Here is a 27,876-nt window from a genome sequence, read left to right on the forward strand (position 1 = left end):
TTTTCCAGAGTGGCTGCACCAGGTCACATTCCCACCAACAGTGTAAGAGGGTTCCCTTTTCTCCATATCCCCTCCAACATTTTTGGTTTCCTGCCTTGTTAATTTTCCCCATTCTCACTGATGTGAGGTGGTATCTCATTATGGCTTTGATTTGTATTTCCCTGATGTAACAGCCTACAATTTGATCTAGAGTTTTCTTATCATGTTACTTTGTTTAGTTAAGAAAATAGTATGATTTTGGCTGAAGTAATAAAGGAAGAAAATACTTCCTCGTTTGGTACACATTTTTCGCCCTTGTTTGGTCGACATTTCTGTCATGTCATTGAAAGGTGGAATAATGGCCTAATATTTATGGTTTCCCTATGGGATACTGGCATCTTTGGTGTTGAAAAAAGGTGAGTAAGAAGGAATCTTGCTGGCAAATATACACTTATTTTATGCCTTGAGAAACTGAAAATGTTCAGATGAAATCTGAACTAGATTGTTCAGAATGTAGACTAGATTGTTCTGAATATTCCAAAATCTTAGAGATGCACATTGGTATCAGAAATACACTTTGAAAACTTTGGGGGTAGGAGTGCCTGGGTGGCTCAATCAGTTAAGCTGACTCTTGATTTCAGCTCAGGTCATGATCACAGGGTTGTATGATCAAGCCCCACCCCATGTTGGGATGTAAACTCAGCGGGGAGTCTGTTAGAGATTCTATCCCTCTCCCTCTGCCCCTCTTCCAGCTCATATTCTCACTCTTTCTCAAGCAAACAATTCTTTAAGAAAGAAAGAGAGAGAGGGGAAAGAAAAGAAAAGAAAGAAAAATGAAAATAGAAGAGAAAAGAAAAGAAGAGAAGAAAAGAAAAAAAAAGAGAAAAAGAAAACTGTTGTAGTAGCCATATGGGGTCTAGATCTATGCTATCTAATATGATAGCCACTACCCACATCTGGCTATTGAGCACTTGAAATATAGCTAGCTAGACCAAATTGAGATGTTTTGTACATACTGGATTTCTGAGATATAGTATGAAAAAAGGAATGTGCAATATATCTCAGTAATGTTTTGTATGATTTTGTATGTATTAAAATAATATATTAGATATATGGGTTAAATAAAATGTACTATTAAAATTACTTTCACTCTTTTGTTACTTTTTTAATGTGGCGAATATAAAATGTAAAATTATCTATATGGCTCATGCTACATTTTTCTTGGACAGCGCTAGTTTAGAGCTTTACAAGCCAACTTCCTTCTAGTGGAGAAAATAGGAAATCTTTATAAAGGCAAGGCTGATAAGATAGAAAAATTGATACATACTGTAGACAATGTACTAGTATCCCACACCTCATCTGATGATATCTCACTGACTTCATATCCTAAGTAACGAGGAAAAAATAGCCCCGTAAGTTAACATCTGCCTATTAAACATTATGAGAAACTAGGTTGAGTCTCATGACTTAAGGCTTCATCAGCCTCTCTTGTTTCTTTTAAAAGTCTTAAGATAGTGCAACAAAATTAGTAAGTGGTCCCTCCCAAACCCCGTATAATGACACCTTGAAAAAGGAACGTGGTCTGAAAAATATCTGTTGATCTAGCAAAGGAAAGTCGTAAACCAGAGGGTACCATGTGAATCGTTGAGTTTGCCAAGAATTTATTTATGTAATATCACATGACATTGTTTGATCTCTTTTATCTCAGCGAGGATAAAAGGCCAGCCGCAGGGAGACACGACAACCCATGCAGGGCTGCAGAAGAACTCAGCAGCTGCCGAGGGAAGAGCGTCTTGTTTACATCAACAGGGCATGGCAGGAAGAAAGGAGTGAGGCTTCGGTCCCTGAGGCTTTGAGTACTTGCCCTGATGTCCCCATCCAGGCCTAGCGCACCTCCATCCAGACATAGTCCGGAGCATAACAACATGGGAGATCAGTTGTCTTTTCTGTGAAATTGTCATTAAACCATGAGTAATTTGGCACTGTTTTCTGCATGATTTGTCCTCTCCGAAAATGAGCAGACTCAGGCTTGTGAAAATGGAAATTGATTTACTTTCTATTCTTCTTGAGCTCATCTATTTCAGGTCTACTTCTTCCCGGGTGTGCTCGAAGACTGCATTGTTTCAAGTCGTGGAAACTTCTCTTAATAAAATGACTGAAGGAGGCTTGGAATGAGAATGCACTTGGCTAACTGGTTTCCCATCCAGCACCACATGTCGTCCCAAGCAGGGAGAATCAAGCCACTGTCAATTTGGCTAGGCAGTGGCAGCCCTGTGAGTCACCGAGGTAGTTATCCTCTCCCTTCCTCAGCTGGATCCAGTCCATTCTACATGTCTTACTTCTTTAAGGTAAAGTATAAATTTTAAGACAATATTCCTATAAACAGTGTCAGCAGCAATGGCACAATGATATGCTAAATTATAATAATGATTGTTCAAAGGTAAATTGCAGAGCTTTGGCCCATTTGGGAGGAAATTAATATTGCTGCCAAGGTCTACTGGCACCAGCACCACACACTAACCATTTGGCTTCATGATAAAGTGCCACTGCGATCTACCACAGCAATGCTATCCTTTTAGGTACTGGATTAGAATCCAGGCGAGTCCACAATATAGCCTTTACACATCATCAACTTCCACACAGGACATAAATTGCACTAATATAGTAATATACTGAAATCTCAGACCAACTGTTTGTCATCGGATTAGAATGTGATGACACAAAATAAAGATGTGAGGCGGAATCTGTGCTGAGGTCTAAATTCACATTGGAAGTCTGGAAAGAAAAGACTGTTTATAAAATTATAGCCCAGGAATTGCTGCCAAAGTCAGCCTTTGGTGCAGCTGTAAGTCGGATGGAATCCACCTCCCTGACATCAGACCCACCCACTGGAATGCTGTTTCTCCGGCTCGCGCTTCCCTGAGTGGAAACGACATGTCATGCTACAAAGTAGCTGTCATGCCAGCGCTACTGGCCTGTTTGGATCTTTACAGTGGGTAGTTATTTTCCCTCTTCCACCCCCAGCAAAAAGGCAGCCATCAGAGCTCCTGTAGTTGTTAGCATGCACATTTGTTAAACCCAAGTTTTGAGTTTTGCTCAAAACCATCTGATTTCATACAACCTTCACCTTTGATGATGAGGTGCTCATTCTCAGTACTTCTTTTTGTCATTTTTCTTCCACTTCCTTCATCTTCACCTTCTGTTCCCAAGAAATAACGACTTCCTTGATACAGATTGTTCTTCCATTAACATTTGTGCTTTATCGTGTACAAAACCCATGTATACATTTTGCTTTCTACTGTTGAGAAGCATTTGTAGCATATGCAAAGATACCATAGGATATGTGTTTACGCAGAAATGTTGTCTGCACTAGAGAAAAAACAAGGTTTGATATAGCTACTTATGTAATTCAGGAGCTACTAGATGACTATTTTAAAGATTTTTAAACATATAATGTTTGGAGTTAAAGTCACAATATAAAACTATTTAAATAAGTTTTTGACTTATTGGTTTGGGGACAGCAGGATGATGAGGGTAGTGGGCATACGGTTAACTTAAGATTTGGCTGTTTTAATATACATCATGTAAGATGATCCCTTGGGTAGGAGGACTAGAGACTAGATCAGTTGTTTGTTTTTTGTTTTGTTTTATATAAATTCAATTAGCTAACATCATAGTTTCAGATGTAGAGTTCAGTCATTCATCAGTCTTATATAACACCCAGTGCTCATCACATCACATGCCCTCCTTAATGCCCATCACCCAGTTACCCATCCCTCCACCTACCTCCTTTCCAGAAACCCTCAGTTTGCTTCCTATGATCCTCTGCACTGTTTCTTATATTCCACATAAGTAGGCTCCATGCCCAGTGTAGAGCCCACTGCAGGGCTTGAACTCATGATCCTGAGATCAAGACCTGAGCTGAGATCAAGAGTCAGACACTGGGATCCCTGGGTGGTGCAGCAGTTTGGCGCCTGCCTTTGGCCCAGGGCGTGATCCTGGAGACCCGGGATCGAATCCCACGTCGGGCTCCCGGTGCATGGAGCCTGCTTCTTCCTCCGCCTGTGTCTCTGCCTCTCTCTCTCTTTCTCTGTGACTATCATAAATAATAAAAAAAAAAAAAACAAGAGTCAGACACTTAGCTGAATGAGCTACCCAGGTGTCCATAATTCAGTTTTATAAGTAAGAAAATTGGTGTTTAGACATGTGAGGTGACTTGCCCAAAGTTACCTCATAAGCAGCGAAGCCTACATGACAAGAATCCAAGTCTTCTGACTCTTAATTCAAAGTTCTACCTGCAAAATTTCACTTGGATGGTAAAGTCTGCTACTTCATTGTGGATCTAAGAAATTCAAAGATTCAGAGCAGTGGGTTTTATTGACTATTTTTTCTATCTCACAGCGATGGCTGGTCCATATACAAAACTGCCTTGCTAGCCTCAACAACATCTTTAGAAGTTAGCAAATGTGCCTTTTCCATATATGCAAACTCCTACCTGCAATAGCAGTAAGCAGATGATAATTATGGATTGGCTTGTTAATACTTATTTACAATCATTTTTTTGAGCACTTATTATGTGCCAGACTCTCTACGAGCTTATAAGCTATCAATGAATATAGTATACTTTGTATTGGAGCATCATCCCAGATGCTCTAAAAAGAACCTATCATTCTAGGTGCCAAAAAATTGTTTTTGTAATTAATTCTTGGTTTCAGGCCCAGTGGGAGGACATAATGAACCCTAGGGGATCCACTCTTTAATACTAGGGGTGGAGTATTAGGTTGGGGTTCCTTTATGATATCAATGTTGAAACACATTAGCAAAATCTGAAATAGGAAAAAATATGGCAGTTGCTTAAGGAGATGCCTTCAAATCACCTAGCTGGACTGTAATTGTATGGTGATTGAAAGAGACTGACTCTGAACAGGCATGTGAGTTTTCCAGGCAATTTGAAATTAAGGACAGTGCAAATTCTTAAGAAGGCAATGCCAATACAGACAGTCCACTCAAGGTCACAGCAACAGTATAGCAAATATGGCCTCAGTCATAGTGGCCTCATTTTAAGACACTTCAAGTAATTTTTACTGGTTTCAAAGACATTGTATCATGATCCCAATTCTGACGTTCAGAGGTTTGTTTTGAAGGATGGCCTCAAGGAAAGGAAAAGCTCTGTGGTGTAAATCATTATAATAAAAATTGCCACAATGATCTTCAGTTTTCTTCTTTCCCTGGAATTAACTATAGGCTTAAGATCTTTCTCAAGATGCTACTACCCTCTGAATTCATCTCCTCTTCCCAAGCTTCCGATGTTCTGCTATAATGAATAGGCATGATACGTGAATTTGGGAAATTCAAAATAGCTATTCCATGCCCTCTGTGTGCTTTTAGGATGTGCCTTTATAGAATTTCTCTTTAAACAGACAGCTATCCCACACCCCACATTTTTGTCCAGGTCTTTCCAAGATTATTACTCAGAAATGTAAAGAGTTGCAGTTATGGTGTCTGGCTCCTTGTAAGCAACAGAGATATGATACTTTTTCTGTTTTGATGCTCCAATAGATTATTTTACCAATGTCTTTCGCTAATCTGATTACTATTGAGAACAGAAAGAGATGATTCACAAGAAAATAATTATCTATACGTACTTTGTGTATACGTGTATACATATACATCCTGTGACATTGATCAGTAATCTGGTTAACTTAATCACTGCATATAATGCACACCCCTTTAATCATGCTTAGTGGGAAGCCATGGATTAAATATCCAATTTCAGAATTTTTTTTCAAAGAGTCCTTTTTTGACCTTAGCTGTACAAAATGGGACTGGAGAGGGAGGGGCAAGATGGCGGCAGAGTAGGGTCTCCAAGTCACTTGTCCTCAACAAATTACCTAGAAAACCTTCAAATCATCCTGAAAATCTACGAATTCAGCCTGAGATTTAAAGAGAGACCAGCTGGAACGCTACAGTGAGAAGAGTTCGCGCCTCTATCAGGTAGGAAGACGGGGAAAAAGAAATAAAGAAACAAAAGGCCTCCAAGGGGGAGGGGCCCCGAGGAGCCGGGCTGAGGCCGGGGCGAGAGTCCCCAGGACAGGAGAGCCCCGTCCCGGAGGAGCAGGAGCTGCACCGACCTTCCCGGGTGGAAAGGCCTCCCGGGGAATTGGAGCAGGATCCCCAGAAAGGCGGGGATGCCCTCGGGCTCCCTGGGACAGTAACAGAGGAACTGCGCCCCGGAGAGTGCGCCGAGCTCCCTAAGGGCTGCAGCGCTCGGCGGGACCCGGAGCAGCTCGGAGGGGCTCGGGCGGCGGCTCTGCGGAGGGGGCTGCGCGGCTCCGGGAACAGCTCGGAGGGGCTCGGGCGGCGGCTCCGCGGAGGGGGCTGCGCGGCTCCGGGAACAGCTCGGAGGGGCTCGGGCGGCGGCTCTGCGGAGGGGGCTGCGCGGCTCCGGGAACAGCTCGGAGGGGCTCGGGCGGCGGCTCTGCGGAGGGGGCTGCGCGGCTCCGGGAACAGCTCGGAGGGGCTCGGGCGGCGGCTCCGCGGAGGGGGCGGCGCGGCTCCGGGAACAGCTCGGCAGCGGCGGCTCGGGCGGAGGAAGAACCTCAGCCCGGAGGGGGCGGTGCGACTCCGGGAACAGCTCGGAGGGGCTCGGGCGGCGGCTCCGCGGAGGAGGCTGCACCGCCGGGAGCGCGAATCCAACAGCGCAGGCCCCGGAGCACAGGGCGCCGGGACACAGCCCAGGATCCGGCCTCCCCCCGGGACAGGCAGAGGCCGGGAGGGCCCAGGACAGCGAGGACGCTCCTGCCTGGAACTGAGCAGATCAGCGGCCCCGCCTGGGAGCCTCCAGGCCCTGCAGACGGAGAGCCCCGGAGCTACTGCGGGGGCTGACTCCAGGGTCCCAGAGCTGCCCCCGCCACTGTGGCTTCCTCCCGGGGCCTCACGGGGTGAACAACCCCCACTGAGCCCTGCACCAGGCAGGGGCAGAGCAGCTCCCCCAAGTGCTAACACCTGAGAATCAGCACAGCAGGCCCCTCCCCCAGAAGACCAGCGAGACGGACCAGTTACAGGGGAAGTAAAGGGACTTAAAGAACACAGAATCGGAAGATACTCCCCCGTGTTTTTTTTGTTTTGTTTTTTTTTTTTGTTTTGTTTTGTTTTGTGCTTTTTTTTTTTCTTTTCTCTCTTTCTTCTTGATTTCTGATTGCGTCCCCCACCCCCCCTTTTTTTCTTTTTTCTCCTTTCTTTCTTTTTCTTCTCTTTTCCCCCCTTTTTTTTCTTCTTTCTCTTTTTTCTTTTTCTCTTTTCTTTCCTTCTCTCTCTTTTTCTCCTTTTCCCAATACAACTTGGTTTTGGCCACTCTGCACTGAGCAAAATGACTAGAAGGAAAACCTCACCTCAAAAAAAAGAATCAGAAACAGCCCTCTCTCCCACAGAGTTACAAAATATGGATTACAATTCAATGTCAGAAAGCCAATTCAGAAGCACTATTATACAGCTACTGGTGGCTCTAGAAAAAACCATAAAGGACTCAAGAGACTTCATGACTGCAGAATTGAGATCCAATCAGGCAGAAATTAAAAATCAATTAAATGAGATACAATCCAAGCTAGAAGTCCTAACGACGAGGCTTGACGAGGTGGAAGAACGAGTGAGTGACATAGAAGACAAGCTGATGGCAAAGAGGGAAACTGAGGAAAAAAGAGACAGGCAATTAAAAGACCATGAGGATAGATTAAGGGAAATAAATGACAGCCTGAGGAAGAAAAACCTACGTTTAATTGGGGTTCCCGAGGGCGCCGAAAGGGACAGAGGGCCAGAATATGTATTTGAACAAATCCTAGCTGAAAACTTTCCGAATCTGGGAAGGGAAAGAGGCATTCAGATCCAGGAAATAGAGAGATCCCCCCCTAAAATCAACAAAACCCGATCAACACCTCGACATTTAATAGTGAAGCTTGCAAATTCCAAAGATAAGGAGAAGATCCTTAAAGCAGCAAGAGAAAAAAAGTCCCTGACTTTTATGGGGAGGAATATTAGGGTAACAGCAGACCTCTCCACAGAGACCTGGCAGGCCAGAAAGGGCTGGCAGGATATATTCAGGGTCCTAAATGAGAAGAACATGCAACCAAGAATACTCTATCCAGCAAGGCTTTCATTCAAAATGGAAGGAGAGATAAAGAGCTTCCAAGACAGGCAGGAACTGAAAGAATATGTAACCTCCAAACCAGCTCTGCAAGAAATTTTAAGGGGGACTCTTAAAACTCCCCTTTAAGAAGAAGTTCAGTGGAACAATCCACAAAAACAAGGACTGAATAGATATGATGACACTAAACTCATATCTATCAATAGTAACTCTGAACGTGAATGGGCTTAATGACCCCATCAAAAGGCGCAGGGTTTCAGACTGGATTAAAAAGCAGGACCCATCTATTTGCTGTCTACAAGAGACTCATTTCAGACAGAAGGACACCTACAACCTGAAAATAAAAGGTTGGAGAACCATTTACCATTCAAATGGTCCTCAAAAGAAAGCAGGGGTAGCCATCCTTATATCAGATAAATTAAAATTTACCCTGAAGACTATAGTGAGAGATGAAGAGGGACACTATCTCATACTCAAAGGATCTATCCAACAAGAAGACTTAACAATTCTCAATATATATGCCCCAAATGTGGGAGCTGCCAAATATTTAAACCAATTAATAACCAAACTGAAGAAATACTTTGATAATAATACACTTATACTTGGTGATTTCAATCTAGCTCTTTCTATACTAGATAGGTCTTCTAAGCACAACATATCCAAAGAAACGAGAGCTTTAAATGATACACTGGACCAGATGGATTTCACAGATATCTACAGAACTTTACATCCAAACTCAACTGAATACACATTCTTCTCAAGTGCACATGGAACTTTCTCCAGAATAGACCACATACTGGGTCACAAATCGGGTCTGAACCGATACCAAAAGATCGGGATAGTCCCCTGTATATTCTCAGACCATAATGCCTTGAAATTAGAACTTAATCACAACAAGAAGTTTGGAAGGACCACAAACACATGGAGGTTAAGGACCATCCTGCTAAAAGATGAAAAGGTCAACCAGGAAATTAAGGAAGAATTGAGAAGATTCATGGAAACTAATGAGAATGAAGATACAACTGTTCAAAATCTTTGGGACGCAGCAAAAGCAGTCCTGAGGGGGAAATACATCGCAATACAAGCATCCATTCAAAAACTGGAAAGAACTCAAATTCAAAAGCTCACCTTACACATAAAGGAACTAGAGAAAAAGCAACAAATGGACCCCACCCCCAGCAGAAGAAGACAGTTAATTAAAATTCGAGCAGAACTAAATGATATCGAGACCAAAAGAACTGTGGAACAGATCAACAGAACCAGGAGTTGGTTCTTTGAAAGAATTAATAAGATAGATAAACCATTAGCGAACCTTATTAAAAAGAAGAGAGAGAAGACTCAAATTAATAAAATCATGAATGAGAAAGGAGAGATCACTACCAACACCAAGGAAATACAAACGATTCTAAAAACATATTATGAACAGCTGTATGCCAATAAATTAGGAAATCTAGAAGAAATGGATGCATTCCTGGAAAGCCACAAACTACCAAAACTGGAGCAGGAAGAAATAGAAAACCTGAACAGGCCAATAACCAGGGAGGAAATTGAAGCAGTCATCAAAAACCTCCCGAGACACAAGACTCCAGGGCCAGATGGCTTCCCAGGGGAATTCTATCAAACGTTTAAAGAAGAAATCATACCTATTCTACTAAAGCTGTTTGGAAAGATAGAAAGAGATGGAGTACTGCCAAATTCGTTCTATGAGGCCAGCATCACCTTAATTCCGAAACCAGGCAAAGACCCCACCAAAAAGGAGAATTACAGACCAATATCCCTGATGAACATGGATGCAAAAATTCTCAACAAGATACTAGCCAATAGGATCCAACAACACATTAAGAAAATTATTCACCATGACCAAGTAGGATTTATCCCTGGGACACAAGGCTGGTTCAACACTCGTAAAACCATCAATGTGATTCATCATATCAGCAAGAGAAAAACCAAGAACCATATGATCCTCTCATTGGATGCAGAGAAAGCATTTGACAAAATACAGCATCCATTCCTGATCAAAACACTTCAGAGTGTTGGGATAGAGGGAACTTTCCTTGACATCTTAAAAGCCATTTATGAAAAGCCCACAGCAAATATCATTCTCAATGGGGAAGCACTGGGAGCCTTTCCCCTAAGATCAGGAACAAGACAGGGATGTCCACTCTCACCACTGCTGTTCAACATAGTTCTGGAAGTCCTCGCCTCAGCAATCAGACAACAAAAAGACATTAAAGGCATTCAAATTGGCAAAGAAGAAGTCAAACTCTCCCTCTTCGCCGATGACATGATACTCTACATAGAAAACCCAAAAGCCTCCACCCCAAGATTGCTAGAACTCATACAGCAATTTGGTAGCGTGGCAGGATACAAAATCAATGCCCAGAAATCAATGGCATTTCTATACACTAACAATGAGACTGAAGAAAGAGAAATTAAGGAGTCAATCCCATTTACAATTGCACCCAAAAGCATAAGATACCTAGGAATAAACCTTACCAAGGAGGTGAAGGATCTATACCCTAAAAACTATAGAACACTTCTGAAAGAAATTGAGGAAGACACAAAGAGATGGAAAAATATTCCATGCTCATGGATTGGCAGAATTAATATTGTGAAAATGTCAATGTTACCCAGGGCAATTTACACGTTTAATGCAATCCCTATCAAAATACCATGGACTTTCTTCAGAGAGTTAGAACAAATTATTTTAAGATTTGTGTGGAATCAGAAAAGACCCCGAATAGCCAGGGGAATTTTAAAAAAGAAAACCATAGCTGGGGGCATCACAATGCCAGATTTCAGGTTGTACTACAAAGCTGTGGTCATCAAGACAGTGTGGTACTGGCACAAAAATAGACACATAGATCAATGGAACAGAATAGAGAACCCAGAAGTGGACCCTGAAATGTATGGTCATCTAATATTCGATAAAGGAGGAAAGACTATCCATTGGAAGAAAGACAGTCTCTTCAATAAATGGTGTTGGGAAAATTGGACATCCACATGCAGAAGAATGAAACTGGACCACTCTCTTTCACCATACACAAAGATAAACTCAAAATGGATGAGAGATCTAAATGTGAGACAAGAGTCCATCAAAATCCTAGAGGAGAACACAGGCAACACCCTTTTTGAACTCGGCCACAGTAACTTCTTGCAAGATACATCCACAAAGGCAAAAGAAACAAAAGCAAAAATGAACTATTGGGACTTCATCAAGATAAGAAGCTTTTGCACAGCAAAGGATACAGTCAAAAAAACTAAAAGACAACCTACAGAATGGGAGAGGATATTTGCAAACGACATATCAGATAAAGGGCTAGTTTCCAAAATCTATAAAGAACTTATTAAACTCAACACCAAAGAAACAAACAATCCAATCATGAAATGGGCAAAAGACATGAAGAGAAATCTCACAGAGGAAGACATGGACATGGCCAACAAGCACGTGAGAAAATGCTCTGCATCACTTGCCATCAGGGAAATACAAATCAAAACCACAATGAGATACCACCTCACACCAGTGAGAATGGGGAAAATTAACAAGGCAGGAAACAACAAATGTTGGAGAGGATGCGGAGAAAAGGGAACCCTCTTACACTGTTGGTGGGACTGTGAACTGGTGCAGCCACTCTGGAAAACTGTGTGGAGGTTCCTCAAAGAGTTAAAAATAGACCTGCCCTACGACCCAGCAATTGCACTGTTGGGGATTTACCCCAAAGATTCAGATGCAACGAAACGTCGGGACACCTGCACCCCGATGTTTCTATCAGCAATGGCCACAATAGCCAAACTGTGGAAGGAGCCTCGGTGTCCATCGAAAGATGAATGGATAAAGAAGATGTGGTTTATGTATACAATGGAATATTACTCAGCGATTAGAAACGACAAATACCCACCATTTGCTTCAGCGTGGATGGAACTGGAGGGTATTATGCTGAGTGAAATAAGTCAATCGGAGAAGGACAAGCAGTGTATGTTCTCATTCATTTGGGGAATATAAATAATAGTGAAAGGGAATATAAAGGAAGGGAGAAGAAATGTTGGGAAATATCAGGAAGGGAGACAGAACATAAAGACTCCTAACTCGGGGAAACGAACTAGGGGTGGTGGAAGGGGGGAGGAGGGCGGGTGTTGGAGGGGAATGGGTGACGGGCACTGAGGTGGACACTTGACGGGATGAGCACTGGGTGTTTTTCTGTATGTTGGTAAATTGAACACCAATAAAAATTAATTAAAAAAAAAAAAAAAAAAAAAAAAAAAAAAAATGGGAATGGAAGGAACTAAGAAGCAGAGAAATAAATGTGACAAGTCCTCTTCAGCCAATTACACAACTTCTCTCAACCCAGGAAAATGTACTGAAAGACTGTCCTGTCCTAAAGGAGAAGAGGGTTGTGGGAGGAGTACACAACATGAAAAGGCAAAGCTACTCAACCAAGGAGCCTTTGAAGGGAAAAATGTTCCCCTCAAACTAAAAGGATTCTAAACCTGGGTTACAGAAAACAGGAGTGTACCCAGTTCCCTTGCACTGTGCCCCTATCATCTCACCTTCTCTATTTCAGCTCTCCATTGCGTTATAACAAACCATCTCCAAAGTTAATGGCTTTAAAGTACAACCACTTCATTTGGTCACACTTCTGTGGGCCAGAAATTTGGACAGTGCTCATTAGGGCAGTTTTTCTGTTCCATATGGCATTAGCTGGGGTTGGGACCATCCAAGACAGATGGCTGTATGCAGCTGGCAGCTGAGAAAGACTGAAAGGTCCAAAAACTCTTCATGTACATGTCTAGCACCTCAGTGCATTTCTGTGTAGTCTCTCTTTCTCCATGTAGCTAGCTTGGGCTTCCTCACAGCATGGTGAACTGACATCGTACATGGTGGCTCACTTTCACAATGAGTGGAAGAAGATGTAGAGCTCTTGAGCCCCTGTCTCCAAAGTTACACAGCATCACTATATCCCATTGGCCAAAACAAGTGACAGGCTCAGACAGCCCAGATTCATGGAGGTGGATGAAGAGACTCCTCCTCCAGGAGGAGAAGACAAGTTAAAGCAATCCAGAGCCATGTTTTATAGTCTACGTTGATGAGAATCATCATTCATCAGGCCAACCCTACAACCCCAAAGTTTAACTCCCTTTCTTATCTTTGAACCATCTTCTCTGCTTTCCAAGATTCCTGAAACCTGAATTCCAAACAGTTTAATGACACCAAATGTTCCAAATTAGTGTCTGTCTTGTTGTTGCCGGTAATTGGGGAGGGGATCAATATTAATGAAGAGAGAAGCAGTAAACATTGCTAATGAGGATGGAGCGGAAGAGACCCAGCTACTGTGGGGATACATTTCAACACGCAGTGAATAAAAGGACACTGGCTATGAAAGCCTGAATCTTTAATGCGCCCACAATAACAACACCACCAAAGTTAGCACTGTGGATAAATTTTAATAGATGATGTCTTACAAAAAGCTCTTTGCTTGAAATGCAGCCCAAAGACTAAATTAGAGTCAAAGCCCCAGTCAGTTAACTGTGCTATAACATGTGAAGAATTGATTTTCTTATTTTCAGCTGTCAGACCTGCTACAAAGAATGAGTTTTAATTCTGGGGATGTTATTAAACTCCTTGCTTAACTGGCAGAAAAATGGAACTGCTAGCCGGGTGACGGTGGAGCTGCTGTCGGATTGAATGACACCTGTCAGAGTATGATGAATGACCCTCTCTTCCCCACAATCCCCTGTTCTGTCACTCAGGTGAGGCCCATTAATCTTCATCGTGGTCCTGTCAGGCTAGGCACCCATGACGACAAAATGTCTTGAAGCATTTACCCCCAAGATGCATGGAACAATACGATCTTCTCATTGTCAGAGCCACATCAAATTAACATAATTTATTATGACTCCCCTCCCCCTCACTCCCTACCTCTATCACCACCCCCCAAAAAGCAAGTGGGGGCTAGATGGGATTAGACAGATGGAGTGTAGGACCAGACTGCCAACTACCAAGCCCCCTGCAGTGCTTGATGAGGGGGGGAGCATCTCTACAAACCAATCAAAAAGCTGGCAGTTCAATTACAGAGTAATAAAGGGACATTCATCATTCAATTAGGCACCTGTCATGGTTTCACAAAAGGGAAAACTTCTAACCTGAGACTCCAGGGAGAAGATGCTACAACCAGGAGACAGGGAAATAAATGAAAAAAAGGGATAAAGTCAATTACAAAATAAGGGGAAAGTTCTCCCTAGGCAAAAATCAGAAAACTTTGATGACCTTACCCAGATTAAAAGGGGCTAATATTAAAAGTAGCATGGTGCCCTCTTCTACAGTACATCTCATGATTGAATTTTCCCCCAAGAAGCCGCCCAGGAAACTGAATTTTGTCAGAAAAAGAAATCAGGAGGAAAGAGTAACTCTGTTACTCAAAAGCATTGTTCTTTAAATGACTAAGACACGAGGGCTAAGGGAAGAAAGCCGAGGCTGACATTCAACTCGGATGCTTCACCATATTGAGGGGGAATGATCACAAATGGCATTTTGAAAATATAATGCCCTGCTAGCGATTAGAAATAAGAATTGACAAATTTTATTTCTTAGCAAGTGTATGTGCTGGTAATTGAGGCCAGAAAAGGATTTTCAGGGGGAGGAGATTTCACATTCTTTAACTAAAATTTGCTCTTATGATCGAACAGCTAAAGCTTCCACACAGATTTTATAATGCAAGATAAGCAAATGAACCACAGAAGGTTAAAGCTAAAAGTGATGACAGCAATGAACTTAGCCACCCCTTCACAGTCGGGGACACACAGACCCAGGACCGCCCACCACTGTCTATGGTTCCCTAAGTTACCCTGTGAGTCCCTGGTAGGGACTGACCATCATACTTCACCTCTTCTTCTGTGTACATTCCATGGCAACACTGAATCCCATATGCTTTGAATTATTTCCCCAAAGGTATTTTTAAAACAAGGAAACACCTTTGAGGAAAAAAAATTAGCAAAGCTCCTCGTGTTATAAAATAGTAATAGGTAGAGTTAAGTAAAATAAGGTACTTCTATTTTGAATGGAAGTTTGCATATACTCTTTTTTTATGGAATGGATTATTCACTGTAATAGCCTCTGTCTGTCCATAGATTGTCAAGAGAAAGATTTATAATATATATACTCTTTCTTTTTATGGTGGTTCGGGCCATAGATTTCAATATTCATCATGTGTCACCTGTCCAGGTACCAGGCTTTCAAATGTGATTTTTCAAAAGCCCTCAGATTATTATATCATGCCCCCTTCATTTGATTCTGGGGAAGAAAGGCTCTTCTTTTCCCTTTTTCCTTCTTCCTTCTTATAGTCTTGGCTTAAAGTTCTTTGTTACCTTCTTTTTTTTCTTTTTTTTTAATTTGAAATACTTGACACTTGCTCCAGATAAACCACAAGACCAAGATGAAGTTCATCCTTAGGACAACTATTCAAGGAAATGTAAGGTTCTATATGGAGAAGAGAGATACTTAATAGAGACGTTTGTGGAGAAATAAGATAATGGTCTTCTCCTTAGACTTTAAGATCCCTTATGAAGGAATAAAAACCTTTGTTATATTAAATTCATGGGAATACATGTGCATGCACACATATTATGTCATGTACACTCATAAATCTACAAACACACACACACTATGAATAACTTCCTTTCAATTTTGGTTTTGAAGTCTCATCTGCAGCAAAATATTTTTTAAAATATTTTTTAAAAGGGAGGGTAGACCTCATTTTGCTGTATACTAAGATATATTGACAAGCCATCTCTGTTCTTTTTCAGATGCCCTTAAAAGTCCTATCCTAAAACCAGAACAGTGGATCACTCCATCCAGAAGATATTTATTTGGTTAACAGGCCCGTGTAAATGATGTCAACTCTACTGTAAGGAGCAGAGTAGGCAGGAGAGGTAATGACTATTGCTACCTCCTTCGCCCCATCTCCACCCTTTTGGTTACAGTTATGTTGGTGTATTTTTACAGACTGTAGCATGCATTTTTCCAGATTTATGTTCTTCCAGATTTCTGCATTTTAATTGGGAAAACAGAAATAAGAGTAGAGAATAGAGGGTGAAAATCACCAAGGTTATAATTACCGAAAAGGAAAAACTTCTGGGACATAGTTGTCTGTTAAACTCTGGATTAATAAGTCCCTAACCAATGAAAAACCTCAATAAATGTTCATCAATGCTAACAGGACAAGGATTTAGTAGAAAAATTAAATGTAATAAAGTTTCGTGCATAACCAAGGACAGAAACAGTTCTACATTTTGTTTATATGAAAATTTGCCCTGTAAGAAGTGTGTGTGTGATGGTAGCAGGACCCCCCATCAAGTGCCAAAGACCCAGTTACTGCCCTGAACAAACTGAGATCCCAGGAGGCCAAGTCATTTGGGCTTTGTATTACTCATTTGTAACATGAAAGAACTGAACTAAATTATCTGATATAATTTCTACATATAATGATTTGATTTTGTAATTCATATCCTAGAGTTATATTTTCAGAATGACCCACATTGTTTTGATGAAGAGGTCAATGATAGTAGGGGGCCAGCCTCTAATTACACCTTCAAAAATAAGGGAGGCTGTACTCTTTTTAATCACATGCAGTCCATTTGGGGTGTGTCATATAAATACCACAGATAATACAGAAAGAGCCTATTACCTCTAACTCTCTGGGCATTTCCCACTGTTCCCAATGGGAATAACAATGGGGGACCCAGAGCCCACTGCTTATGTGAATCCCTGCTTTAGGGGTCACAGTTCAATTGCATCTTTATCATGTGAAGCTAAACTGAAATTAGATAGAAAATAACATATAACAGAGGTAAATTAATGCCAAGTTTGCTCTTTTTGAATACAATCAATACTTTTATTCTAATAATTTTAAAGTTGTTAAGTTGAAATTATTTCTTTACCAGAAAGCTGGCATGGAGAAAACCCCAAAATCCAGGAACTTAAAGCCATTCTTCTCTATGGGGTTCATATCATGGCACACACAGAACAGGTCAGAAGCTGAAAATCTAGCCACCCAAAGATATACCATTATTTTATGTGCCACTAAGAAAGAAAAGAATAATCTCTCCCACCTGTAATAGCAGAGCTTGGCTTCTGATTCTGATATGTCTCATCTGTTGCTGGGCATCTTCCTTTCCTCAGACTCATAAAGCATTTGACTGTTCGTCCTTCCTATGGCATATTTTGCTTCAACAAAGTCACATTTACATCCACATCTCTGTTTCCATGCCGTTCTGTGCACACAATAACTTTTTTTTGCTTCAATGTTGAATCATAATGTATTTTAATGAAGACATTTTGGGGGAAACTCAACTCAGTGTAAGCAGTCCAATGACGTACCCCCCCTCAGTTAAAGTTAGGACAATATGAACAGCTGCAACCAGGTTTAGTGAGTCTATGTGCAAGGTATGAAAACTACCTCATTAAATTTATGTGCAGACTATGACGACTACCTCATCACTCCCACCTGGCCAAAAGCAATTGCAAAATATCGATAAGGAAAAACATTTGGATTTCGGAAATGTTAAATGAGGAAAAAGATGTACATCTTCAAATCCATCGACTAAGGATGAATGAGTACGATTTCTCTTAGTCCAGGGCAACCAGTCTGAAGACCCCAGCAGATCAAGCCCACCCATGTGCCTTAAGGAGAAGGAAGAACAGGAGCTCATAACCCATTCTCAGCCCGGCACACTGATGATCTATGGAGAGATTATTGAAATCTATGGAAAGAACTTCCAGACAATCTTTCGCTACATATAACTCTGTAGAGTAGTGACTCCTTAAGATGTAACAAATTAGAATCCATTTGGCCAAAGTCACTACTTGCCTTTGGCTTTGCAATCTATCTACTTTGACAAAACTGAGGATTTACATCCATGTCTTCTCGTTCCTTTTTATTCTTTCAGAGAATTTGTATCCTTGCTTTTTTTTTCTAGTATTTGTTCTTTTGCTTGGTTGTGTTTGTTTTTGTTTGTTTGTTTTTGCATCAGAAGGCCACGACAGATGCTTGGGGGAGGAGGGGGGCAGTGACATGGCATTTGGGAAAGTTTACTTGGCGGCAGAGGGCAGACACATTGCAGAGAGTGTGGCTGAGGCAGTGAGGTGTGATCTTACATGCCAGCCGACGTGGCTTTTTGAGTATTATAGCTGGTTGGGGTGGAATATCAAACACTTCCTCGCACCCGTCTCTGCCTTTCCTTTGGTTTGTCAACCTGCCTCTATTCCCCATCATCCTCCCTGTCCAGGACAAAGGGAAGTAATTCCAATCCTTACTGCATGAGGTAATGACTTGGGTCCGTGTTACACCCTCTCCAACATCCTACCTCCTGAGGAATAGGAACTCGCTTGCTTGGTTTTCTTGTTGACCTTGAGTGAGTGAAACAAATAATAGACTCTGGGTCTAAGTCCCAGCCCTTGGCCTCTGTCCTGCTCCAAAGCCCACTCTAGCCTCAGGGGTGTTTACTGTGAAAGCTCACTGAAATCGTCCTCACAATCATCTAGCCGTCTAGACCACGACAGTCAGCCCTACTACAACAAAAATTTGTTCCTAAAACTACGCCCAATTTTAATAAGTAATTTCTAAAAGAAACGAATAAGTATATGTAGAGCTAAGTACCAAACAGACTCGGGTACTTTGCCTCCAGCCCACAGACACACCTTCACCTACATGAACCTGATTGTAAATGTAAAGTTTTGTTTTATTTTCCTGTGAAACATGCAGGTAGTACTCAGGCCTCCACCTCCCAATCTCCTTGATTATAAATGGGTAGGGCTGGATATTAGTGAATATTAGGCATGATCAAGTACCCATAATTCATTCATTCATGCATTCATTCACTCATTCATTCAGTGTCATGTGTCAGGCATTGTGTTGGGAATTGAAAATACAAAGCTAAATACGATGTAAGCTCTGTCTCTAAGAATTCGCAGTCTTGTGGGGGTAGAGGCACACACAAACAGATGATTATAACATAATGTGATAAGCACCCTGTCGGAGACAGGCCTAAAGTATTAGAGAAGTGCAAAGTCAGAGGTGCCCTAATTCCCTGAGACTCCAGAGTTAGACTTCCCTCTAGTAGACTTCCATCATCATATGTGACATCTCGGATGAGAACTGAAAGGAGATGCTGTTTAAGCAGAAGAAAAGGAAACTATAGAACAGGAGGCTTTGTTTACACTCCAGGTAAGGAAATCGAGGGTTAAAAAAAGTAATCACACCAACGCAAAAAGAGGAGGAAGACAGCAAAGTATCAGGAATGCAGCTGGATGAATAATTGATGAGCTGGTGGCCTAACAGAGAGTCTCATTAATATAATCCTGCAGTTTCATTAAGTACTGTTCCAGGCTTGTCTTGGAGGGGGCCTCCTGAGTCTTGATTAGGGATTGTGTGGCTTTCGCATTGACATCAGAACTTTGGGTCTTGGGTTTTGACAACCGCTTCCTAAGCTCCTATTCTTTTACCCCAGCACCTTTTAGAAGCTCTTCTGGATGCCCCTCTCACTAATCATGGGCCCCTAACCATGACAGTCAGTCCTAGTAAATAATATATCAAGATAAATGATAATTGTTCTGTTTTAAGTGTCTCCTAATGAGCATCATAAATTAAAAATTAATATTGCAAAGACTGTATGAATAGCATCAAATCCATAAACAAAGCAGCGGGTATCACGCTTGCAAATGAAAGCTAAACACCTCCCCTGTCCTCTTTCCCTTTCCCTACCTCTCTCTGCCCTCCCTCAACTCCTTCCCCACCTTTACCCCAGCTCTATCCTAGGTCTGCAATTCAGGCTATCAGGAATTATGCCGCAAATAACAACACCAAAAATGTTTTCCCCACCAGTTATTTCTGCTCTGCTACTTACCTACTTGACTTAGTGTGATCTGAAGACTGAATCCAGAAATTTTATTTCTCATTTTTCTTGGCCAGAGATGAAGAAGGTAGAATTGAATTTAAAAAAAAAAAAAAAAAAACTTTTATGTGGGTCAGATGAACTAGGTCAGATCTTATACAAAGGGTGAATATAGTGTCCCTTTTATTGGCATCAAATAAGTGCTGTCCTTCCATCTTAGAGAAAGACATTTCAAATGGAGCCACATTTAAAGGAAAACCATATACTAAAATATTAATGAGAGCGTTTTGTTTCTTGTCTGCATAGATTATACTTATTTTATCCTTTTTTGGGTGCATTTCTGAATGTTGTAAATATCTACAATTATTATTATTATTACGTGCACAATAGAGGAAAGAAAGAAAATGTCCATTCAGAAGTGAAGAAGAGTACCTGGTGGGGCACAGAAGCCCTGTCACAAAGGTTAAAATAACCATCATTTTATAAGCATGTCTATAGGGCGGCAGACACTGTGCTAGGTGTGTGCTATCTCTATCATTCACAGCAGCACTGAAGGGTAGATGATATTCTTTCCAGAATCTAATCGCTGTCTAGTGGAAAAGGAGGCTTAGCCAACAGGCTGGGGCAAGTCCTTTCTTCAAGGACTTTTTTCAAGTCCTTTTTTTTTTTTTTTTTTTTTAAAAAAAAAAGACAGACACACAGACTGTCTTGGCCGTACGGAATGAACTATTCCACTTATGTAACCGACGCCCCTTATTGCACCTCACAAGCTGCTGGTTATGTTTGGCGCAGGATGCCACTGGTGCAACTACACACAGGTCATGCTCAGCCAAATAACGATTCCAGGCCACATGGCAATCCTCACTGTAAATGTAGATAGAATTGGCTCTGTTCTATGTAAAATCAATTTGACAAAAACTTTGGTTCGCTTGCTTTAGGACTAGAAGAATAAAGATTTCCCAAGCTTTCAGTGATTGCCAAACTCTCTCTGCCAGGTTCACGAGCGCTCCATGCCCCTGAGTGCTACCTCAGTTGATTCATGGGGTTTACTGATCTAAAGATTCAAGGGTCAAATGTTCACACAGCCATGTACGAAGAAACTATAAAAACAATTCACCTTTTTTTGGCCAGTGAGCTACCTAAGCAATAAAGGTAGTATCATTGCAGGCTGTTACCCGGATTACTTCTACTAAACTTAGCTAAACGCCATATCCATCCCCTGACGACTGCAGAAGAGCCAATGGTGCTAGCGCTGGGGCCACCGGGATTCCCTCACCCAGCTGGAAGCACTAACAGTCCTAATAGCTTGAAAACCTGAACCTCTTTCTTCCTGGGATTCCCTAAACCCAACAACAGCTAAACCTCTCAAAAACCAAAGTGCACGTAAGTATCCAGCACTTTAGCTAATTAAATGCATTGCAGAAGCAGGAGAATTCTAAGAACAGCAGTCATACATTTTTGTTTTATAAAAAATGCCCCCAATGAAACAGCAGATCTGAATGCAAATGTAAAACTGTAAAACTAAGCATTTGATAATGTTCCCTTTCACATCTGTCAACATTTTAGAGAAACTTCAAACAGAATATACTATTGGTTCTAGAAATTCTTACTTTATCCATTGAATACATTTGAGGCAACTTTATTTTCACAGGTACCCAGGTTTCACATGAAAATTATCACAGACCTTTGAAGCTGGAAAAGATCGTGAGAGTCACACAGGCCTCCCCTCCCCCATTCAACATGTGTGATGAAAGTTCAGGGAGGTTGAGACATGGCGCTAGGTAGCTCATATGATTAGATTTCAGGAAATCTAAAGGCTGAAGAGAAATTGGGGGCAGATTTCCCATTGTACCCTTCGCAGTTGAATGGCAAATGACTCCAACTGTGATCAAGGGCTGAACCAGACAAAAATCACTGGCCACCTGACCTTTTGGTATTTTTACAAGCAAAATTAAATAGAGAATTGAAACATTTGCCCAAATTGCTTTGGTTAATTTATTGAACTTTGTTTAGCTTTAAAAAAAATATGAAGTAGAATAGACTGTGTGACACATCTTGTAGCGTTTAAATAATAGTAAGGTCACATTTGGTGTAAAATATGTTATTTTTATTATATCATACGAGAGTATTATTTCATGAAATTTTTCATGTTTCAATTACAACTGACCCTTGAACAACACAGGGTTTAGGGGTGTCAACCCTTGCGCGTGGTTGAAAAATCTGAGTATGGCTTTTGATTCCCCCAAAACTTAACTACTAATAGCCTACTGTCGACTGGAAGGAAGCCTTATCAATAACATAAACAGGCGATTAACACATATTTTGCATGTTATATGTATTATGTACTACATTCTTATAATGAAGTAAGCTAGAGAAATTAGAATGTTAAGAAAATTATAAGGAAAATACACACAGAGTACCGTACTGTAAAAAATCCGTGTATAAGTGGAGCTGTACAACTCAAACATACGTTGTTCAAGGGTCAACTGTCTATTTTAGTACATGTGCTGCCAAAGCAAACACAAGGGTCAACTGTCTATTTAGATGTGTACCTCTTTGTATGTATATGCATTTACAGGTACACACATATGCTGAGTAACAATGTATGTCTTACTGTGGGTCATACTAAAAAGAAGGAAATTCAGCTTAATAGGTTTTTCACTTTTGGCTCCACTCAACTGTCTTAAAAAAAAAAACACACACTAAGAAATGTAAAATAGCACGTTCTCAAAAAAAAAAAAATGTGGGGATCTTTGTGCTAAACAGTCCTTTCTTTTTAAGTCACTGCAGTCTAAAATGTTCTTTCTACCCTAGACCTATTACAGCATTCTGTAGATTATTAATAAGGAAACATTAAGCATCAGAAACTAGAGAATGGGCAAATACATAACAGATGAAAAAGGAAACAGAACATTCCTTCATGGTATTAAGATACACGTTTTTTTTTTCTTTCCTAAAATCTAAGTTTGGATACACAGCAAATTGAATTTATTCAGTTCCTGGCACATAGTAAATGTTTCATAATATCTGTTGAATGAATGCTGAACTAGGAGATAAGAGAGTCAACTTGCAGTGCAAAGCTGGGTAAAATTCTTAACTTCTCTGAGCTCCAACTTTTCAACTGGTAACAAAGAAATGGTGGGGCAAGAGCAGTGTTTCCTCCAGAGACATCTGCAGAACTATTTTCTTGGAATGTTAATAGACAACCCATGAAAATCATTTGTAGCTGACAGATTAATAGGTGGTCCCTTCACCAGATTTCTATGTCCTCCATCTTCATCTATATATTCCTAATCATTCAATGAGTCCTAACTTCCTGGCTCAGAAATAGTGGCTGAAGAGAAGGAGGAGGAGGAGGAGGGAGGAGGAGGAGAATTCAAAAAAGATCAGAAAAAAAAAATCACTCTGGATTTTTTTTTTTTAAGTAGGAAAAAATAAATGTCCAACTACACAGACACAATTCTATCTAGCCCCCAAACTAAGAACAAACGTTTTGGCTGTGAATTCATGACCTGTTTTATTTTCCATATATCCTTTATTTTTGTACATCTGACAGAGAAACAGAAGGCATTTTGGCTCAAATCCGTATCTTGCCCAAAAGACACCACAGCAAAGGGCACTCTGCATCATTTCTTTGAGAATGGTTCGTCAGTACTTACTTAGAGTCTGGAAATAGCATGAACCCCACCCACCTGCTTCTGTGACTTTTGGATAAAAAGGGAGGCAAATAAGCTCCAGTTCTCGAGTTGTACCTGCCATCACCTACAGCTGCAACTCTGGCTCACTGATATTAGTGTCAAGAAACAAAGATAACCATGTCTGTGAAGAGATCCTGAGTTTGGGAAGCCAGACAGCATGGTTTGTCTGGAGAAGTACAGTGTAATAGTTAAATGCATAATGTTAAATTAAGCAAATCACTGAGAACTCTAAGCTTCAATTTTCTCGCGCAAAATGGGAATAAAACTAGAATCTACCTTAGATGTTGTGGAAAGAATGAATAAGAAAATACATTTGTGGGACTTGACCCAATACCTGATACAGAGTAAGTGTTCAATAAATGGTGTCTACTTCATGATGGTATAACTGAGTCCAGATCATGATTAGAAGATCAAGAATAAAGAAATCTTAAACAATGTGTTAGGGTAGACACATTCTGCTGTGATGTAGAATGTCTTAGAAAGACACCAAGAAGGTATCCTAGTTGAATTGGAAACCAGTGGTTCATTTTGGTTCGTTTTGGTTCATTTTGCTCACCTTACCCTCGCCAACGACTTTAAACTGTGAAAGAAAACTAGTTGGTTACGGCTAGATGACTAGCAAATCTTGTCCTTAATGGGTAAAATGGGGAGCCAGAGAAGCATCCATGTCTCAGGAGATATGTTATTGCCATCGGTTTCCTTTCTTTGTTTAAAATAGCAACACATTTAGGACCAAAAATGTTGGGCATTTTACTGCCATCCTGCCATCCTGAGGTTTGTATGTGCCAATGAACACCTTCTAGTTATCATTATTAAGCACTGATATTTCATGCTGTGGTCTCTAATTAATTTTATGGGGTCAAAGATGGCTTCAGTTTACCTGGCAGGACAGATTACTGGAAGTGGAGACAGAAGCACTTTGCCCAAAGGGCCCATAGTCTGGACAAGGGACTGGACCACCAGAGCCTTAAACGTGGCCATCAGCCATATAGTAATGCCGACCCTTAACCGTCCCACCCAGCACAACAAATTGGGTTCACACTCACTCATTTTCCAGAGATGCTCGGATGGTGAGCACAAGTCTCGATTTTTCCAGGTGTCTGTAACTGCAGCAATGGTTGACAGGCGGAAACAAGGGATATTTGGGGGAAAAAATAATAGTAAAGACTTAATTAAAGGATACCCAAAGAAGGCAAAAGAAATTACCCAACCCATTTGCAAAGCACACACTGGAAATGAATGGGTTCTTTAGTGTTTGGGACATTTTAGTGTTATAAAAATGTAGACTATAGAGCTATTATATCAAGTAATTTATGGGATGAATATTGTAATTCATTGAATGTCACGACTTATCTTTTATTCATATAGTTACTATTCCATTACCAGAGAGGGAGGTTTGTCAAAGGTTAATTATTTTAAATTGCTCCAGCAAATTTATTTTGATTTGTACAATTTTTTTGAATAATCACAGGTCTATATATTCATACATCTTTATGAGGCTTCTTTTTAAAAAATAATATTCTTTGATGAGGCAGTTAAAGCTAGATAAATGCTTTAGTGATGTCCTTAAAATATACTCCCTTTAACTCTGGATGTAGATCTATAAAGAATTATTATATGATTATTGTTGTTGACATGATCAGTCCTTTTTAGAACTTTCTATTTTCCCCAAGAAAAATTCCAATTAAAAATTGGTTGAGAAATTGAGCATTGACTTTCTCAGGGGGTTAGTTATTGTATCTTTTAGCCTTGGGTCACTAGCTGGAATCACCCCCTGTATGGTGGATGAGGAAAACTGTCACAGCTGCTCTCGGGTGTGCCCCCATCTCTGTTTCACTCGAGATTGCCCCTCAGGCTGGGCACACCTCCTCAGGACATGAAAACTGGTCTTGGGGGGACAATGAACACTGGAAGAGAGGTCAAATATTTTCAAAGTCGTGAAAATCATTTTGAATTATAAGCCTAACTTATAAAGGAAGCCAGAAGCAAAGAGAGGAGTTTGGAGGCTACAGTACATACAGTATATACAATATACAGACTGATCCAGCTCCAGCTCCTTCAAAACCTATTGCCTCTCTCAGGAAGCCTTTCTGATTATGCTTGTTTTCTTTATGTTCCTCAAACACTTATATATCAAGTCTATATTTCATTAATATGGTCTTTTGTTATGTAGCTTTTTAATTATTCATAAATCATTTGAGAGTTAGAGATATAGTGAGAAAAGGTTCAATCGAGAGTCAGTAGATCTAGACTCACATTTAAGCCCTAAGGCTTGTTATCTCTATGGGCTTAGATAGGTTGTTCTATTTGCCTGAGACTCAGTTTCTTTTATGTCAAAGAAGAATGAGAAAACCTGTCTATGTGGTTTGTAGAGCTGGCAATATGTTACCTAATAATTGCATACTTCTCCGGGTTTATAAAATTCTTGCATATTTATCTCATTTAATTCCCAAATGACAGAATAAGATGAGCTCTATTACTCATCCATTTTTATGTGAACTGTATGAAAATACTATTTTTAACTACATAAATTATTATTATTTTCAGTCTGTAGATTTTATATCATCAATTTAATATTAATAGGCCTAAGACACAGGCCATATCTATCTTTTATTTCTTTCTTATTTTATTATTTCCTCATATCCCATTCTTTTAGGTGGCTTGATAAATAGATTCAGAACATAAATTTTTTTCAGTACAGATGGCAAAGTGCTTTGTAATAGAAAAGCACAGTAAGGGTATATCCATATGTTGCTAGAGTAACATTAATTTTACTTGATGTCAGGAAGAACATAATAATCTACTATTTGATCAAAATTGTTACTTATTAATCAGTTGTATTGCTCTTATACACATGGCAAAATGTTCTTGGAAAGCACAAAAATTCCAGAAGTAAGAAATAAAATGCACATCTACTCTACAATGCTGTAGCTAACACAAGGCATAGTACATGATTCTGGAAATCATGAATGGTGGATCAGGCTGCGAGGTATTTCCTAGTTATGAGTAACCACTTCATCCCAGAGGATGTTTATCTTATTCATAATCAGTAGTTTGGGTGCTTGGCTCATAGTTGGTGCTCAATAAATACTAGCTAGGTATTAAGTCTTTCATTATACTCATAAAAATCAGATCCTTTAGAAAACCACAATATTTAAAGAAGAACTTGGAATTCTGAAGTAAATTCGGAAAAGAGAGAGTGTTGGAAATGGGACTCACAGAGGAAATTTAAAGAAGTTAGTCCCAATAAGAAAAGTCAGGGGAGATTACAGGCATCGTACAGCTTCCTACACAATATCTATGGTGGAGCAGAACATGTTGGCACGGGGATCCTTGCTTCTGCCGTGAAGAGAAGCAGCAGAAGTATGCTCAACTATGGTACAAAAGATGTGCATGAGTAAAAATAAATAAATATATAGATACATATGTGTGTGCACACAAAATAAACCCTCACTGAGGAGTGGTAGAAAGTGAATAGGTAAGTTACAGCATTAGCGCTTCATTCCTGAGCTTTGGCTTCATTTTCCCTGAGCTGTGTGTCAGACACAGGCAACAGTGTGCCTAAGTGCTTGGCTTACATTGTCTCATTAAACAAGTTCTCTGTGGTAGATGTCCTCACAGATGAGGAAGCTGAGGCTAGGAAGAGTAAGTAACTTGTCCAAAGTCACATAGCAGCACTCAGCAGAGCCTGGAATTAGTGCGTATCTCTATCGCCTAGATCCACGTGTCACTTAAGACACCCACCATATGCAATCTCAAATGTGACCAGCTCTACAGTTTTTTCCTCCATGGAGCCCAGTTTCTTTTTTTTTTTTTTATTTATTAGACTGCGTGAGAGCAAAAGCTGATGGACAGCTGCGATAATACAAAACCTAATACAAAATACTAATACAAAATAGTAAATACATATACAATGTACTATGAAATACTAATGCTGCTTAAAGACTTATTTAAGAAAAAAAATATATATATATCTACTATTTGCCTAGGTAATATTTACATATATTATTTGCCTATGGATATATTTATTTACCTAGACAAATAACATATGCTATATATAAATATATTCTTATATACATATACATACTTATATATACAAATAAATATTACCCAGGCAAATATTTTACTGTAAGCCTTCCTTACCCAGATTTCACAGAAGTAGAGCCCAGTAGG

General features: G+C 40.4%; 1 long non-coding RNA gene across 2 annotated transcripts in view; it reads right to left on the reverse strand.

The window, feature by feature from the left end:
• Positions 1 to 4,025: 4,025 nt before the first annotated feature.
• Positions 4,026 to 27,876, reverse strand: part of LOC140595875 (uncharacterized) — a 135,352-nt gene continuing 111,501 nt past the window's right edge. Inside the window, exons 7-8 of one of the 2 annotated variants that reach the window (XR_011997817.1) lie at positions 24,750 to 24,809; positions 4,026 to 4,075 (exon numbers count right to left, since the gene is read on the reverse strand). This is a non-coding gene — a long non-coding RNA (uncharacterized lncRNA). Of the gene's footprint in view, positions 4,076 to 24,748; positions 24,810 to 27,876 lie in introns of those variants that run through there. The other variant, XR_011997818.1, reaches the window with a different exon arrangement.

Source organism: Vulpes vulpes, chromosome 16 (assembly GCF_048418805.1).
Source record: "Vulpes vulpes isolate BD-2025 chromosome 16, VulVul3, whole genome shotgun sequence".
NCBI classification, from domain to species: Eukaryota; Metazoa; Chordata; class Mammalia; order Carnivora; family Canidae; genus Vulpes; species Vulpes vulpes.